At 44.2% G+C, this 17,427-nt stretch overlaps 1 protein-coding gene across 21 annotated transcripts in view; it reads right to left on the bottom strand.

The window, feature by feature from the left end:
• The window catches only part of TBL1X (transducin beta like 1 X-linked), a 210,793-nt gene that overhangs the window by 120,456 nt on the left and 72,910 nt on the right, over positions 1-17,427 (bottom strand). For 20 of the 21 annotated variants that reach the window (XM_070604918.1, XM_070604927.1, XM_070604923.1 and 17 more), the window contains exon 2: positions 8,482-8,555. The exons of the other annotated variant lie outside the window; for it this stretch is intronic. The gene's annotated coding sequence lies outside the window, so the exon portion shown is untranslated. The remainder of the gene's footprint in view (positions 1-8,481; positions 8,556-17,427) is intronic. 21 annotated transcript variants of the gene reach the window in all.

Here is a 17,427-nt window from a genome sequence, read left to right as displayed (position 1 = left end):
AATATATAAAGAACTTCTATATATAAAATATATTAAAAAAAATATAGTGGGCTGGCCCAGTGGCGTAGTAGTTAAGTTCACATGCTCTGCTTCAGCAGCCCAGGGTTTGCGGGTTCGGATCCCGGGCATGGACCTACACACTGCTCATCAAGCCATGCTGTAGAGGCATCCTACATATAAAATAGAGGAAGACTGGCACAGATGTTACCTCAGGGTGAATCTCCCTCAAACAAAAAAGAGGAAGATCGGCAACAGGTATTAGGCTCAGGGTCAGTCTTCCTCGCCCAAAAAATTATTTATATATAAAATAATTTTTATATATATTTATTTATATATATTTTATCTATATATAGAAACATATATATATACATATAAAATAAACAACTCAACAACAAAAAAACAAACAACCTGATTAAAAAATGGGCAGAGGATATGAACAGCCACTTTTCCAAAGAAGATATACAGATGGCCAACAGGCACATGAAAAGATGTTCAACATTACTAATCATCAGGGAAATATAAATCAAAACCACAATGAGATTATCATCTCACCCCCGTCAGGATGGCTATAATTAACAAGCCAGGAAATAACAAGTGTTGGAGAGGATGTGGAGAGAAGGGAACCCTTCTATACTGCTGGTGGGAATACAAACTGGTGCAGCCATTATAGAAAACAGTATGGAGATTCCTCAAAAAATTAAAAATAGAACTACCATATGATCTAGCTATTCCACTTCTGGATATTTATTTACAAAAACACTAATTTGAAAAGATACATGCACCCCTGTGTTCACTGCAGCATTATTCACAATAGCCAAGACTTGGAAGCAACCCAAGTACCCACTGACTGATGAATGGATATAGAAGATGTGGTATACATATACAATGGAATACTACTTAGCCATAAAAAAGACAAAATCATGCCATTTGCAACAACATGGATGGACCTTGAGGGTATTATGCTAATAAGCAGACGGAGAAAGACAAATATTGTATGATTTCACTCATATGTGGAAGATAAACAAACACAGAGATACAGAGAAGAGAATGGTGGTTACCAGAAGGGAAGGGGGTGGGGAGAGGACGAAAAGGGTACAGGGGCACATGGGTACGGTGACGGATGGAAACTAGACTTTGGGTGGGGAACACGATGCAGTCTACACAGAAGTCAAAGTATAATGAAGTATACCTAAAATTTACATAATGTTATAAACCAATGTGACCCCAATAATAAATAAATAAGAATAGGAAAGGCAGGCATTTTGTTAAGTAAGGTAAATTCCTGCAGAAAATATAGATTTTTTAATGGGATTTTTACTATTTCAACAAGCTCACTTCAAGCTCTCCACCTGCCCCCTACATTTTCCATTCCGAACCCCAAATCAAATCCAAGCTTTGTAGTGGCAGCCCTAGCAAACAGCATCCTGCTCCATCCCAACACCCAGCACTCTGAAGGCACTCAGCATCAGCCAGACAAATGAACAGAGAAATCCATATCGATTCTATTGTCCTACTTTGCAGCAAAATGTCAAAGAAATCCATTTCTATTGTTCTATGTGAATAAAGTTATAAACTCATCAGAGTTGAAAAGCTATCCCTGTAAGTAAGGAGCAGTTGCTTTAGGATTCAGGGTGCGAGAACGTGCCAGCACAGTCAGATCCCAACAGAGAGCACTGATTTTTGGAGATGATGCTTAAGTCACAGACACCACATTTCAGAATAATCAAGAATCCTTTCACATAAAGATAAGATTTCATCATGCTGATTGCAAAATGTCTCAAACGTTTACACACAGAGCCAACGTTTATACTTTTGCAGAGAAGTAAAGTCCCAGGAGGTGGAAAGTGGAAAGCAAATTCAGGGACAAGCTGAGTACCGTTATACATGCCCATTGTAGAGAGCTGTGGCCATAAGCAAAGGAGGGGAAGGCGGCAGGAAGAGAGCTCACGGCGAGAGAGCCTGGCAGGAAGTGGACTGGCATAGGTGCCATTCTGGACCCTTCAGCTACCGCTTTAAGTATTTCTTCTACTGCTCTCTCCTTTGGAAGCTAAAGCGAACAAAGAAGTAGGTAGGATGACCACATGAGCTGATCTCAGAAGGGGAGCTCCTAAAACAGTAGGATATTGTGTTGACAGCACTTGAGGAAGTCTATGAGGAAAGTTGTGGAGTTTTCTACGTAGGTACAACTTGATTTCACCACACGCCAACTGGAATCATTTTCTATATCTAAACAGTAGTCAGAAGGCAGACATAATGGGTCCAACTTTAAAATATGTTTTTGTAAAGCACTCAACTATCCATCGATGGATGAATGGATAAACAAAACGTGGTCTATACACACAGTGGAATACTATTTGGCTTTAAAAAGGAAGGAGATTCTGACAAATGCTACAACATGGATGAACCATGAAGACATTATACTGAGTGAAACAAACCAGGCACAAAAAGACAAATATTGTACAGTTCTTACATGAGGTACCTAGAGTAGTCAATTTCATAGAGACAGAAAGCGAAATGGTGGGTGCCAGGAGTTGCAGGAGAGGGGAATGGGGAGCTGTTTAGCAGGGATGGAGTTCCAGTTTAGGGAGAATAAAAAAGTTCTAGACATGGATGGTGGTGATGGTTGCACAATAATGTGAACATACTTAATGACACTGAACTGTACACGTAAGAATGGTTAAGATGGTAAATTGAATGTTATGTATATTTTATCACAATAAGAAAGACTCCTCGGTAACTCTGACTTAGAGATTAAGTAAGACATGATCTTTCAGTTATAGTCTTTTTGTGGGGACTATTTTCATATTGGGGGTTCCTTTAACAATTTGCTAATTGTGCATATGGGTGTCTTATAAAGGTGGGAAATTTGGAGAATTCCATAATTATTCTAAGTGATAAAATTCAGAATTACTACTGACAATAAAAAACAAATTATGCAAATTATTTTCCTTCTTAATAGACTATAAATTAAATGAAGTTAAATTGAATTGACGTTTATGAATGGCACATACAATCACGTTGTCAAAAATATATTTCTTAATGCAAAGAAAAACATAATTTAGGAATAGAAATCCAAGTGTATAGCCTTATTCTTTTGCAAATATACAGTTATATTGAGTATTACAGTCACTGTAGGAGGACCGAAAGCATCTAATTACTTCCCGTGGTGCTTCATAGCCAGTGCCAGCAGTCGCTAAACTACTGTGCAAGAAGAGGGAGGGCAATATTTTATATACTCAAAGTTTTTGGCCATATCCCAAACTGGCCAACCTCAATACCGCTGACATTTGGGGCCAGATAAGTCTTGGTACGGGATGGGGTGGGAGAGGCTGTTGTCCCGTGCACTACACGATGTCTAGCAGCATCCCTGGCCTCTACCCTCTAGATGCCAGGATCTCACACACACAGACACTCCACTTGTGACAATCAAATGTCTCTAGACTTTGCCAAGTGTCTCCTGGGGGAAAAAGTGTTCCGGTTGAGAACCACTATCCTAAACTGAGAAAGAGATATTTGGGAACTGCCCATGTTTATAAAGAAAACCAAAAGGAAACATTAAGAAAAATGGCATACTTTGATGTGGTATAAGAGCCACAAGTAGTGAAAAATGTCAGAAACAAAGGAATTCTTTCATCATTTTCAGGCCCCTCCATGGCCATTTTACAACCAGAATCAATAGCCAATTTCAAGAGTTTATTCTTGAATTGAATTAATCAAGAACGCAATTAATGTCCGTCTGAGTCAAATTCTATCCTGAAGACACTCAGCAGACTTTCGAGCGTGACACGGGCAGGGAAGCCCATGGCTGCCGACACCCCTCTCCCAGGCGGCTTGTGTTCGTGAGGAAAGGAATGCCCAGCTTCTCGGGAGAAAAAGCAGCTTTCCTGCTAACCCGGAGGGCTGTTTGCAGGGCTGCACGTGAGTGTTCTGGGTGTTCGATGAAGCAGCTGAAGACAAATGTTGTTTGAAAGAAAAGAACATTAAATAAATCTGAACCACAGACTGAAAGGGAGGAAAAAAGAGCTGAATTATATTATCAAACAACCCTTCCTCAAGGACCTTTCATCAGCTGGAGACCACAAAAAGCAATTGTTCTCCTGCATTATCCACATGGAATTCACGTTCTTTAAATCAACAAGCTACGGTTCCGAGGGCGCTCCGAAGCTTGGGCGCTTTCGAAAAGGCACAGATTAGCAACAGCTCACGAATCCCTCACTGCCGCCAAAGGCCTGCTGGACAACCCCTCTGGGGCGCTGCCTTCACCAACGTCCTATGAAAACGCCCTGCAACTGGTTTAGTTGTTAACATGGTGGACTGTCCAGCTGCCATCCGCCAGAGTCCCTGTTTTGTGCTTATTACAACGTCCAGTTCTAATGTATTCTAACGGGAAATTCTTCAGGATCCAGGGCACTGCTTCTCTCAGAGTCACGGCTCCTTCTGATTACAACTGCCGGGAGCCTTTGTGCCCTTCTTGGATTTTATGAATAAAAAGGAACTGGCAAATAAAAAGGAACCAGCTATCCCAGTTACTTAGATCCCAAAAAGAACAGCAATCAGACACATGAGAAAGCAAAAGGCAAGTGCTTAGAACAAGCAACACACAACACACATACTGGGCAAAGAGAACTCAGCCCAAAAGCAAACGTTGCGTATTTCGGGGTTCTCAATCACTTCCAGGCTGAGAATAAGGAAGGGGAAGTCGGAAAAGAACCAGGAGGCAGAGCAGAAACATGCATTGACTCAACGATGTGCTCACACAATTTCCTACGTTGTACCAAAACACGACGAAGTGGGGATTAACTCGGCACTGTACAGAAGAGGAGACTGAGCTCAGGGGAGCTAACTAACTTCCCAGAAGTCCGAGGGGGTGCAGGTCATGGAAGCAGGAGGGGAAGCGAGAGCTGCAGGACTCCAAATTGGCCCTTGTTCCTCTCCCTCCTCTGTCCTCGTGTTGATGGCAACAATGACGGGGGAACAAAGGCTGCTCCACCTTGCACTGCTCAGGTTAGCCAAACCTCCACTGGAAACAAGCTGGCCCCTTGAAGGCAGTTACAGGAAACAGTGTGGATGGACAGCCGGCCTCTGGTCAGGGCAGCCAGGTGGTCCTTTGCAGCAATAAAATGGGCACGTAGCCAAGGGACCCTTGATTTTGACTTCGGTCACCCTGAAAGCTGACAACACCTCATGGGATCTCTGAGGTCCCAGTTGTGAAGAGGCCTGGAAGTTGTCTCCTTAACTTGACTCTCCTTCTCTCCATCATACTCAGTAGTCTTCAAAAGAGGAAGCAGCTCCAGAGGACAATGGGCTTTGCTCCTTATGTGGTGGGGCTGTTTTCGTTTGTCCCTGTCTGTGAAGTCCAAGAGAAGACTTCATCCCCAGTGGCCCAGCTCGGGGCCCAGCCTGTGCTTTTGGCACTCCTCCTGTTGGGCCAGGGCAAACTCTCTCTCCTGAATGGGGTCCCGAAGGCTGAGAAGCCCAGCACGACCGCTGTACCTGCCGAACACCAGGGTTTGACAGGGCGCCAGCCAGCAAAGGGATGGAGAGAACACACACGGGGGCCATTTCAACTGCGGGCTCCCCGCTGCAACCCCAGGAGGCTCACAGCCTCTCTGTGCCCTAGTTTTCTTGTCTGGACAGGGGAGCCCACGAAGGCACTGACTTCACTGGGCTGCATGAGAAATACATGGGGGCTTAACAGCATCTGGTTCGCACCAAAACCTGTGCGTGGACACTCACAGCAGACCTACTTGCCATAACAGCCACAAACTGGAAAGACCACAAACACCCGTGCACCAAGTAAATGGATAAACTCTGGTACATCCATACCAGGGGACATTACTCAGTATTAAAAAGGCACGAGCTGCTGATACCCACAACAACTCGGATGGGGCTCAAGGCTTTAGCCTAAGTGAATAACAGCAGTCTCCCAAGGCCACGTGCAGTGTGATTCCATTTATGTAACATTCTTTCTTTTTTTTGAGGAAGATTAGCCCTGAGCTAACTACTGCCAATCCTCCTCTTTTTGCTGAGGAAAACTGGCCCTGAGCGCACATCCGTGCCCATCTTCCTCTACTTTATATGTAGGATGCCTGCCACAGCATGGCTTGCCAAGTGGTGCCATGTCTGCACCCCAGATCCGAAACGGTGAACCCCGGGCCGCCAAAGCGAACGTGCGCGCTTAACCGCTGCACCACCGGGCCGGCCCCTATGTAACATTCTTGAAAAGACAAAACGATAGAGATAGAGAACCCAGTGGTTCCACCAGGAGATGGAGAGGGTGACCATAAAGGAGTAGCATAAGGAGCTTTCCTTATTCTGCAAAGGATGATGGTGGAGGTTGCACGAATCTATACATGTGAGAACATTTCACACAACTGCACATGTGTGCATGCACGGGCGCACACACACACAAGTGCATGTAAAACCTGTGAAATTCTGATAAGGTCTGCATTTGTGCCAACAGTGCCAATGTCCATATCCTATTCTTGATGACGCAGTATCTTCATGTTGGATGTTATCACTGGAGGAAGGTTGGGGAGGGTACTCTGGAACTCACTGTACTATTTTTGCAATTTCTTTTGAGTCTAACATTATTTAAAATAGAAGCCTTCAAAAATAGTGTCTGATGAACGGATACACAAAACGTGGTCTACTCACACAATGGAATAGCATTTGGCAACAGAAAGGAATGAAGTACTGACATGCGCTATAGCATGGTGAACCTTGAAAACATTACACTGAGTAAAAATAAGCCATCCACAGAGAACACATATTGTATGATTCCATTTACGCGAAACTTCCATAACGGGCAAATCCATGGAAACTGAAAGTAGACTGTGGTTGTCAGGGGCTGTGGGAGGCAGGAATGGGGAATGACTACTAATGGGTCTGAGATTCTCCGGGGAGTGAAGAGATGTTTTAAAATCCATTGTGGTGATGGTTGCACAACTCTGTGAAATACACTAACCACCACTGAATTGTACACTTCAAATGGGTGAACTGTCACCTACGTCAATCACATCTCAATAACGTTGTTACCAAAAAATGGCAGTGTCTGGCACACAGTAAGCATTATAGAAGCATTTGGTTATGATTTACTATTCTTTCTTCCCCCATGGGGGTTGATCATGAGACCCCTTTGGTGCTCTTTCAAACTACACACTGCCCCTCCATTACTGACGGGGTGTATCCCTCAGGCATATCCTTCAGGTGTGTCCAGGTAGACAGAGACGGCAGCTCTAATGCCAAGAGAATGGGAATCAAAGTCTCCTTTGGGCACTGTGTAGGCAGGTCAAGTTCAAAGTCCTTGCCTTTTCCTTACGCCTTGTCTGCTCCCCCATCACTACCCTCCATTCAACCAAACTGGATTGTCAACTTTTCCCTTAAAAAAAACAAAACAAAATGCTTCCTTATTCTTGGCTCCTTACCTTTGGCCATAGAGTCTTCCATCTAGAACACATTTCTTCAGCATGTATCAAAATCCCACCCACCACCAAACCCAAGTCAAGTCTCTCTTCCAAGAGGAAGCTCCGGCCTTCCTAGGCTGTTCCACACACACTGGCAGGCCCTTTCTCGGAATTCCCACAGCAAGAAATGCCTGTACCATCCACGGGACACCCATCCACACCACGGCTTTCTGCCCGCCCGCACTTCTGGTGCATCTGTAATGTCTCACCCAAAAACCAAGACATATCTCACACATCTTTGTATACTCCACAATGTTCCAGAAGTAACAGATTCAAAGAAAAGTAACCCTGGAAATGGAAGATTTCTCAAAGTGGTCTGAAAAGGATGCACTTGATTTAGCTGAGAATCGGGCCTCACTATAAATTGGGTGAAACAGAACAGCCAATATGGCAGCTCCAGACCTCAGAAGGCCCCTTTCTGGGTGAGTCTGGATTCTCTCTATCCTGACAACAGTCCATGTAGGGCTCAGACTGAAGGAAAATGCCTCCCTGGGGGCCTACATCACAGGCCATGCTGCCTCAGGATCGTGCCAAACTAGGTTTTTATGGAAAATTCTAGCTGGTCTACAAGTAGTTACATAGCTGCCTGTCGTTTTCCAAACACATTCTGAGAAGAAGATATAAGACAAAGGGAACCTGTAACAGACAAAAAGGCAGAAACCTTTGTTTGTTTGTCATAAGTCAGCCTTCTGAGGAAAAATAAGTACCTCAATGTATATGAGAAAGAAGAGAGAAACAATGCTTCTCTAGAAAGCATACACTTGAATAATCATCTCGATTTCTCTTTCGTAAAACTTCTGACTTTCAGAAGCTAAATAAAAAAGCAGTTTGTTATAAAGTGCTGATGCAAATATATAGCATTTTTTTGCTAGCAAAACCACACATTACAAGAAATCTTGAGAAATCACTGTTTCCAGTACATATAGCCAACACAGTAATATTTAATTTTTAAGCACAGAAAATAAGGTGAGGCTGACAGGACATCCATCATGTAGTAAGTTACAATTCCACTTACTCAGAGCCAAATGTAGGCAAGTCCCTTCTTCCTTCCGGGGTTTATTTTTAGGTCTGTTTTCTGTCTTCAGTTACCTGTTAATGAAAAATATCCAAAGTAAGGCAAAAACTGTCAGTGAAAAAATCCTGAAGTATATTCTGGTCTATTCCATAAGCAGGCAAATATCCGAATTAGGGGTATCACGAAGCTGAAATAATAACCACATCAGACGGTGGACAATCATCGCTGGTGAACGTAAGGCCTCCATCTCCATTTAAAGTATGCAATGAGACTGTTCACACAAATCTGCTCAAAACTTCCATCAGCTCAGAACCGACTGTGATCATGTCACCTGAGAATTTCAGTACCGAAAAATCTACTCTGCTCTCATGATAGCCACATTTTTCTCTACCATCCTAAACCATGCTAAGTGAAAACACGGGTATTTCTAGATCCAACATAACTGAGCAAATTCTTACTGACGACAACTACTCATTCAGTCCTGGGGACAATGGAAATGGCGCTCCATGCCGCTCTGGTATTAGGGACACATAAGGTCTCTGATCTTGTGGACTAATCCGTCCTGGCAGTGAGAAGGGGGATTTGGTGAGGGAGGAGCAGGGACAAAAACCAGGAGGCAAATGCACAAAAGATCACTGAAGATGAGAGAAATAATAAAGTCAAACTAGGTAGGGAAATGGAAAGTAATGAGGGGGCAAGCAGTACTCTACACTGGGGGCTGGGGTGGAGCTCTCTGAGGAGGGAGTGCTGGAACAGGGGCAAGAGAGGCCAGGCTACAGGCCCAGCACACGTGCAAATGTCCCGCGGTGAGAATGACCTTGGAGAGAGGGAGGAAGGCCAGTGCGCTGGGCAGCAGAAGAGAGTGGCAGCGGGTCCCAGATCACAGAGGACTCTGCAGCCCCGGAAAAGAGTGTGATCCTACGCATGCCCCACACACTGCACACTGTTCACCAAGCACCAGACTTCATGAGAAAAGAAAATCTGATCATCCTTCTACCTAAAAACCCTCAGGGGCTCCCATCGGGCTTAGAACAAAACCCAGTGAAGCTCCTGCTCAGCAGAGAAATGGGCGGCTCGCATGGTGTGAGCAGGGAAGAGGAGGGATGCAAAGGAGAGGCCAGATGGGGCTCTCAGACACTCTGGCGACGAGCTCTAAGGACTCGTGGTAGAGTGCAGGCGTGATGGGGACGGGCAGGAAAGAACCACGGCCAACGTCTAGTTCAGGGCCTGAGCAGCAACTTGGAAGGCGGAGCCATTTCCTGGGATGCAGGAAGGCTGAGGAGAGGAGAAATCAGGACTTTTTATGTGTTAACTTTGAAATGCCCATTCCACCTCCAAGTGGACTGTTAACTAGGTAGTTAAATACACAAGCCTGAGCAAGCGGGAGAGGTCACAGTTAGAGTTGAGCTGGGGAGTCATCCTATAACCCCGATCTTTGAAGCTCTGGGCGCGGACAGGAACGTCTAAAGCAGGGTTTCTCATTCTTGGCACTGCTGACATTTGGGATCAGATTTCTCTGTTGTGGGGTTGCCTTGTGCATCGTAGGATGTTGAGCAGCATCTCTGGGCTCTACCCACTTAGATGCCAGCAGCAATCCACTCCCCTCCCACATTGTGACAACCAAAACTGACCCCAGACATTGCCAAGTGTCCCCTGGAGGGCAAAATCGCCCTGTTGAGAACTACTGGTCTAAAGACTATAAGCTGAGAATCGAAGCCTAGAGAAGGAGCTGGTCAGTGAGGCAGAGGAATGTGTGACAAGGCAGGAGGAAATCCAGAACAGTGTGCTGTCCCTGGCTTCTAGTGACAGGTGTCTCTCAAAAATCAAGGAGCAATTAGCAAATAACTGCTGCTGAGAAACGGATGACAAGGAGGGCAGCGGATGACAAGGAATCATGTCTTCATATTCTCGTTGCATGGAAGAAATCTAGAGAGGCTTCACACAGGAATCGGCCATCCTGTTGGCCCAGGAAGTCGGGCGAGGAGGAAGGGAAAGGGGCTGCAGCTTGAGTGGTGCTGGAGGCAACGAACCGGGCCAGAAGAGGGCTCTGAGGTTTCTAACCATGTCATGGTGCTGGGGAAAGAGGATGCTGACAGGTAGAGTACCAGAAGGCTGGTCGGTGGACATAATGGGCTGCCCCATCCGGTACAGGAAGAAGGGGCCACCTGGGCAAGATGGCCCTGCAGACGGCACACTCCCAGCAGGGGCGACTCCAAAGCTCGACGACCCACAGGGCTCCAGCCAAGCTGGAGCCAGGGGCCCCCTAGCTGGGCCAGCAGGTAATCCTGTATCTGCTGAACCATGTGGGGGCAGGGAAACCATCTCCGGGAATGTCAGGATACAGGGAACATCCCAGAAGGAGCTCCACACCCAACTAGTACGGACCCATTTCACTATTTTGGCCACCAGTGTAAGAACAGCTGTGGTGGTGGTACACACTGGCTCAAAGGCCGCCCCCATGACAAGTGCTAGGAGACCGGGGCGGGGTGGGGGACAGGAGCCTTTCTTTTGCGTCTTGCTCCTGCATCATCCTAGACCCCCATTCCCCAGTGAGGCACAGTCTGGACCATCAGGAATTTGGGTAATGGAGCACTTCATGAAAAGATTTTAGATACTACACTTCATGTCTCTTTTCTTTTTTTTTCATTTTCTCTAAGCTTACAAGGGGTCATACCCCCAGCAAACAGTGCTCAGGACTCTTAACTGTGAAAATGTTGTCAAAACTTGCCAGACGCCTGATCCATTTCACTGCTCCATTCTGTCTTCATTCCACAGCACTACCGTGCACGTACATTGTATTAAAAAATGAAGGAAAAAAGCAGAGTTACAGGCCTCACTTTGCTCCTAATTAATTATAAGAAATTCTCTCTGGAACAGCGACTCCTCAGCTGTGAAATGAGAGTATTAAATTATTTATGAGGTTTCATCCACATCAGAAAATCTGAGGAACCATTTTCCTGTTGACTTCCTCTGCAAATTCTAAGGGAAAACACTCCCAAAGAACTGAACCGAGAACTTGCCACAGGATTGATGGAGGAGGGGGGAGAAGAGGAATGTGTGTATCTATCTGTCCTGCAGCCAGCTGAGCACAGCAATGTATCCAAAGGTGCAGCCTCTTCCAAAGTTGCTGGAATGACTAACATTCCCACTCTGCAGAAATTCAAGTTGTACCATCATGAAAACGTGAAAAATCTAAAATGTTTTCAGAAGCTACCAAGCACCACAGAGAAGCTGCAGTTTCCTCCTGAGCCCTTTTGTTTTTATAGTGAGCCCTGAATTAACCAGGCCGAGCGCCAGGGGCTAAGCTGGGTACGGGCAGGAGCAGCCAGAGAATTCTGAACCACTTCATGTGCTACGGGGTTCCAGATGGGTGTGATGAAGCCGTTGTTTCCTGCATTACCAATACTGAACAGCATTTTTATATACTGAGACGATTCATTCAACAACAGAGTTTAAATCCTTTAAATCAGTGGTTCTCACATGAGGCTGACTTCACCTCCCAGGGCACACCGGGCAATGTCTGGAGACATTTTTAGTTGTCAGGACTGGAGGAAGAATGTTACTGGCACCTAGGGAGGCCAGGATGCTGCTAAACATGCCACAGGACAGCCCCCCTTAACAAAGAATTATCTGCCCAAATAGCAATATTGCCAAGGTGGACCCTACCAAAATTTCTATAACTTTACAGGAGGTATATCCTATAAACTTTCATTTTCCAAACCATTTTTATTCTTTTCAAAGTAATACATATACAAAGTTTTAAAAAGTAAACTACCGGCGAAGCAAAAGATTCCTCTTTTTAATAACAAGCTTTTTAGCACCATCTATCGCCAATTCTACTTACCAAAGCAACAGCTTTGAAATCTTAGAATTGTTTTAATTATTGGCAACGTTCCCTGGTATTGACTTCCACGTTTCTAAATAACCTGCTTATAATATTCCCTAGCAACTTTAGATATTACTTACTTGATTTTCTCACATATAGATGAGGAATTTGGGTTTTTAAATTCCCATCACCAATCCTGTGCTTACTCTCCCACATTTTCCCAATACTGTAACCGTTTTTGGTTAAATCTATGCTCTCTATATATTATTTCGACAGTGGAATGGGCACTGCTGAGAAGTACAGCATGATTATGATTACTGCCTTGCACAACTTTTGTGTTTTCCTGGAGTCACTGGTTGCCTCTGTTTTTATTTCCTTAGTTTTCCTGGGTGATTCTTCCAACATTCTCCACAATCTTTCAATTCAATTTTTCACATAATCAAAACTCTAGGGTAATCTGTCACTTCCATATCTTTCCAACTCCATTCCACACACCCCCTCCCCGAATACATACACACCAGACCTTCCTTCCGAAATTTCCTGTCTCTGTTCCATCTATACTTGTCAGCATTAGGCCTGCTAAAGAGCCCTGAAACCACACCAATATCCTGAGAATTCCGTCTGTCTCTGGGATCCCATATCTCCCTCTTTCTTGGTTTATTCTCCCATTTTGGTGGGACACATTCTCCAGTAGCTTCCTGAGAAGTGTACTGTAAAACCTAAATTGTATTGATATCCTGAATATGTACAAATAACTTAATTCTATTCTTCATTAACACCTAGTGAAAATTCGGAGTAAATTCTGAGTGAAAACTTATTTTCATAGAATTCTATGCTCAGTCTGTTTTCTAACTTCCAGTGCTGTTAAGAAATCTGATGTTATCGTGATTCCAGATCCTTCACACGACTTTTCTTTAAACCCAGGAAAGTGCTTAGATACTACCTTACCCCTAACATTCTAAAGTGACACGATGAGGAGTCTTCATGCAGTAATTTTTTTGGATATGTTTAATTTTTATTCACTGTTCTAGTCACTTAGTGTGAAATTTCTCTCTGCTTCAGCTGAGATTTTTTTTTCCCTCTATCTTCCCTGGAATATCCATTAGGCAAAAGTCTAAGTAACCACAATCTCATCTGTCTGCTAAAACTTTCTGTACCACATCTTCACTGTCCCATAAGGCATGTGGCTACTGAGCACTCGAAATGCGACTAGTACAACTGAGGAAATGACTGTTACATTCTCTTTAACTTTCATTGATTTACGTTTAAACAGTCACATGTGGCCAATGGCTGCCATGTTAGACAGTACAAATCTAAAGACTATGATAAAAAGAAAAAAAAAGACGACAAAGGAAAAGCAACGGCTTTAGTGCCAACTCTAAGACAATAGGTTCAGAAGAAAAAAATGAGGGCGATTTCTAAATCCCCACCGTTACTATTTTCAATATGAAGTTCTATGATTTAATTCCTTATGGCCTCCTTCCTTGTAAGAACTTGCGGACTTACAGGGCAACAGAGGTCCCGCCTTTTTCCTGAGGGGAGAGAGATATGGAGGTACCTCACAAGACAGAAATTTCTGTCATACTTACAACATTCACAGCATAAAATAGACGTAGGGCATTAAAACGAGGGACAGACAAGGCAACTGGCAAGTTCTTGACGGCAACTTCTTTGAACGCTACCCGACTACTGCATTGAGAGCGCCCTCGGCCGCCATCACGCTTCGTTCGGCCGGAGCACGTTTTGTCCCGCCCCTTGACAGGAAACCCCACTTCCGCTGCGCCGCGCTCCACGAGACACAACTAGAGAGGCACACCGGGGCATCTTCTGTGCATTCGCTCATCCGTTCACTCATTCGACATCGTCACAAACCTAACAAATTGTTACCTAGACACTGCATCAGCAGTGACTGAGACAGAAAACAGAATAAAACCCAACCGTCACAGTCCTCCGCCCCGCCCCAAAGCCGGGGAGCCTGCGGTTTCCCGTGAATCCCTGGGAACCACCTCCATTAAAGCTTGGTGCCCACAATACAGCAGGCATGTAACAGGCGTTCGTTTAAACAAATAAAGAGCAGGATCAAAACCCAAAAAAAGTCAGTATTTTTTTTTCAACTCTGAAGAAAAATAAACATACTAGTGCTGTAAGTAAGGGAAATAAATATTCAGGGGAAATAGCTCATTTTTTATTTAAGGATCAATGGGTAAAACACATCATCTGCTCTTCAGGTAAGACATTTAATATCCATTCATTCCTACAAACTATGACATATTATGCTTGTAGGATTTACAACTTCAGTGTAAAAGTATGAGCTATTCAAATCAGGAGAAAAAGAGACACTAAACGAGACATTTATATAAACTTGAGTTCTTCCTTAATGTATTATGACACTAATAACAAGTATTTCATGCCTGTAGAACTGGTAAATCAATACTTCTCAGCTCGTACTGATGTATGTGAACACACAGACCCATGCATCACCAACCCACCGGCCCAGGCCGCCAGAGTCAACCCTAGGCCACAAATGAGAATCACTCTCCCAAGTCTTACCATGAAAGGCCACAGAAATTCCGCACAGGAAGACCAAGACAGGATTTGTCACGTGAAACTCGGGTGAGATAAGGTAATAACATGACCCAAGTGGGCTTATAATTATATAATCCACCTAGAGCTAATAAAACCAAACCCAGAGCAAATTTTAACAAGCTATCAGCTGCACAATATTTGTTTCTAAGCATTTACTATTATTTAAATCCGAGTGATAGATTAAATTTTATTTAGTGGCATAAAACTAATCTTTAGTGAGAGAAAAAGAATCACACCATTTAAAAATGACCTATTAAAGTATTAAGATAACATGATCTTTCTTATTCAGTAAATTGTCAATCAACAGCAATTTGAATCTCTTCCCCAGACACGATACCAAACTGTATAAGGATAATCCTCACATGACACCAAGCCGTTTTTTGTTTATAGATGACATAGTGCATCACGAGGTAGAAAAGACTCCTAATTCAGCTCTTCCTCATCTCCCAAAGCACTGTGCCCACATTTTGCATGAGCATCAGGCATAATTTTAAACGTAACTGTCAAGCACATTATTTATCCACTGAAATTATGATAAAAGTTTCTGAACACCACATGGTCCTGCTGTTCACATTTCAGTTTGCATCACGTACAAAAACACATCCTACTCCCCCCCCACACCTGGAAAGGTCAACTGCACTGTCTTCAATTTCATTTAACAATATGGCAAGCAAATCCCTTCTGTCAAACAATTAAATTCAACTATTTGCTTACATAAATACTTCAAAATCTGGGACACCAATGTCAATGATCAGCTAATTCAAGAACTGAGTATTAAAACACACACACACACATTCCTATTCACAAACCGAAGTGCTTCTTCAAGCGTCATCTCCATATTCAGGACATTAGGAAGATGTCCTAAATAAAAACAAAAATTAAAAAACTAAAACTCAAAAACCCAACACTCTTACACAAATACACAGAAGTTTCACTATACTAAAAGAAGCTGAAGAATCTTTGAAGGCAGGGACCCAAATTCTCCAACTTTCTGATCTGCACCCCTTTGGAAGTAAATGCCTTCAAAGCTCCAGGCTTTCCCAAAAACGGACGTTTATTTTTAAGTGTTAAATGCAACAACTGGGAGGTGGTGGGCCATTGGGAATTCTGTTCTAGTTTACACTGATGGTCAGTCCTGCCCCTAAGCTGTGGTTTTCAACCGGGGGTGACTGTGTTTCCACCCTCAAGAGACATCTGGCAATGTCTAGGGACACTTTAGATTGCCACAAATGGGGGAGGGGTGTTCCTGGCATGTAGTGGGTACGCTAGGGGTGCTGTCACACATTCTACAAGGCACAGGTCAGCCCCCAACAGGTGCCTCAAGAACAACAACATAATTCCATGGGAGTTGGCCAACGGAAGGAGTTGAGATGAAGGGCAGTGTGGTTGTTATCTGAGGTCAATAGGTGGGACAACCACAGATGAGGGGTTTTCCATCACCGGCAAGCCCTGGCAACTCAACTAACAAATACCTCTCCAATCTGTCTCCATCTGCCTCATAAACACCATGGAATCTGTCTGGCTCCACTCCCCCATCTTCTGCCCAGGTTATTAGTAAGCTCTCCCAACTGGTTTCACATTCCTCAGCCTTGCGCCCTTTGAGAGAACCCACGTGTCCGATGCCTAGAACTGCATCGCGGTTGGTATCTCCGCATCCCCTGTCCATCTCACTCTCTCTGCAAGCTCCCCACCGAACCCCACCCTTGCTGCCAGAGGCATTTCCTCCAGGCACACCCATCTGCTTCCATGATGAAGGTGAGCACTGAGATGGAGCTTAGTGTCAGGGCCTTTTCTGGTTGGGATATGGACACTTCCTCCTATTCTAACTGGGATGCAGTTGGCCTGGCGATGAAGAGCACGGATGCCGAGGCCAGAAGGGTGGTGCGAGAATCGCCCTAGCCCTTGCCAGCTGTGTGCATACCCTTGGGCAGGTATCCTCATGCCTCCAGTTCCTCATCTGTACAGTGGGGAGAACTGAGCCCTCACAACGACGTTAGGGGCGGAGGCCACCATTCACATAGAAGGAACACACTGTGTTCCCTGGCACAGTCAACACAATGTAGTATTGGCTAAAATTGCTTCTGTCATTGTAGTCCATACGCTACAGACTCAGCTTACAGCCCTGTCACTAAGTAGCTGTGTGGCCTGGACAAGAGCCTGTGAGCCTCATAATTCCCTCTCCCTGTAAAAACGGGATGAAAGATACCTAAGTTACACGGCTGTGGGAGAAATAGAGACATTCTATGTTAAATACATGGTACACCTCCTGGCCAGTCAAAGCTATAAATCAGAGGCCCTTATTATTAACTACTATGAACAGAACAGCTGAGGCTCTGAACCGATCTCGAAAAATCATTCCAAATCTTTCCTTCTCATAAATCGAGAAGCAGTTATTTTTTCGGCACTAATTCTTTATACTTATTTCTTTATACTTATTATTTATTCATTATATTTATTGTGGGAGGCATTTAAGAACTTTTACTTTCAAAAAGTCATTTTCATTTCCTGCTTTTCAATAAAAGTTACAAAGCAAA

The sequence above is a fragment of the Equus przewalskii genome, chromosome X (genome assembly GCF_037783145.1).
Source record: "Equus przewalskii isolate Varuska chromosome X, EquPr2, whole genome shotgun sequence".
In the NCBI taxonomy this organism is placed as follows: Eukaryota; Metazoa; Chordata; class Mammalia; order Perissodactyla; family Equidae; genus Equus; species Equus przewalskii.
Note: the sequence above shows the minus strand (reverse complement) of the source record. Positions and strands in the feature narration are given on the sequence as shown.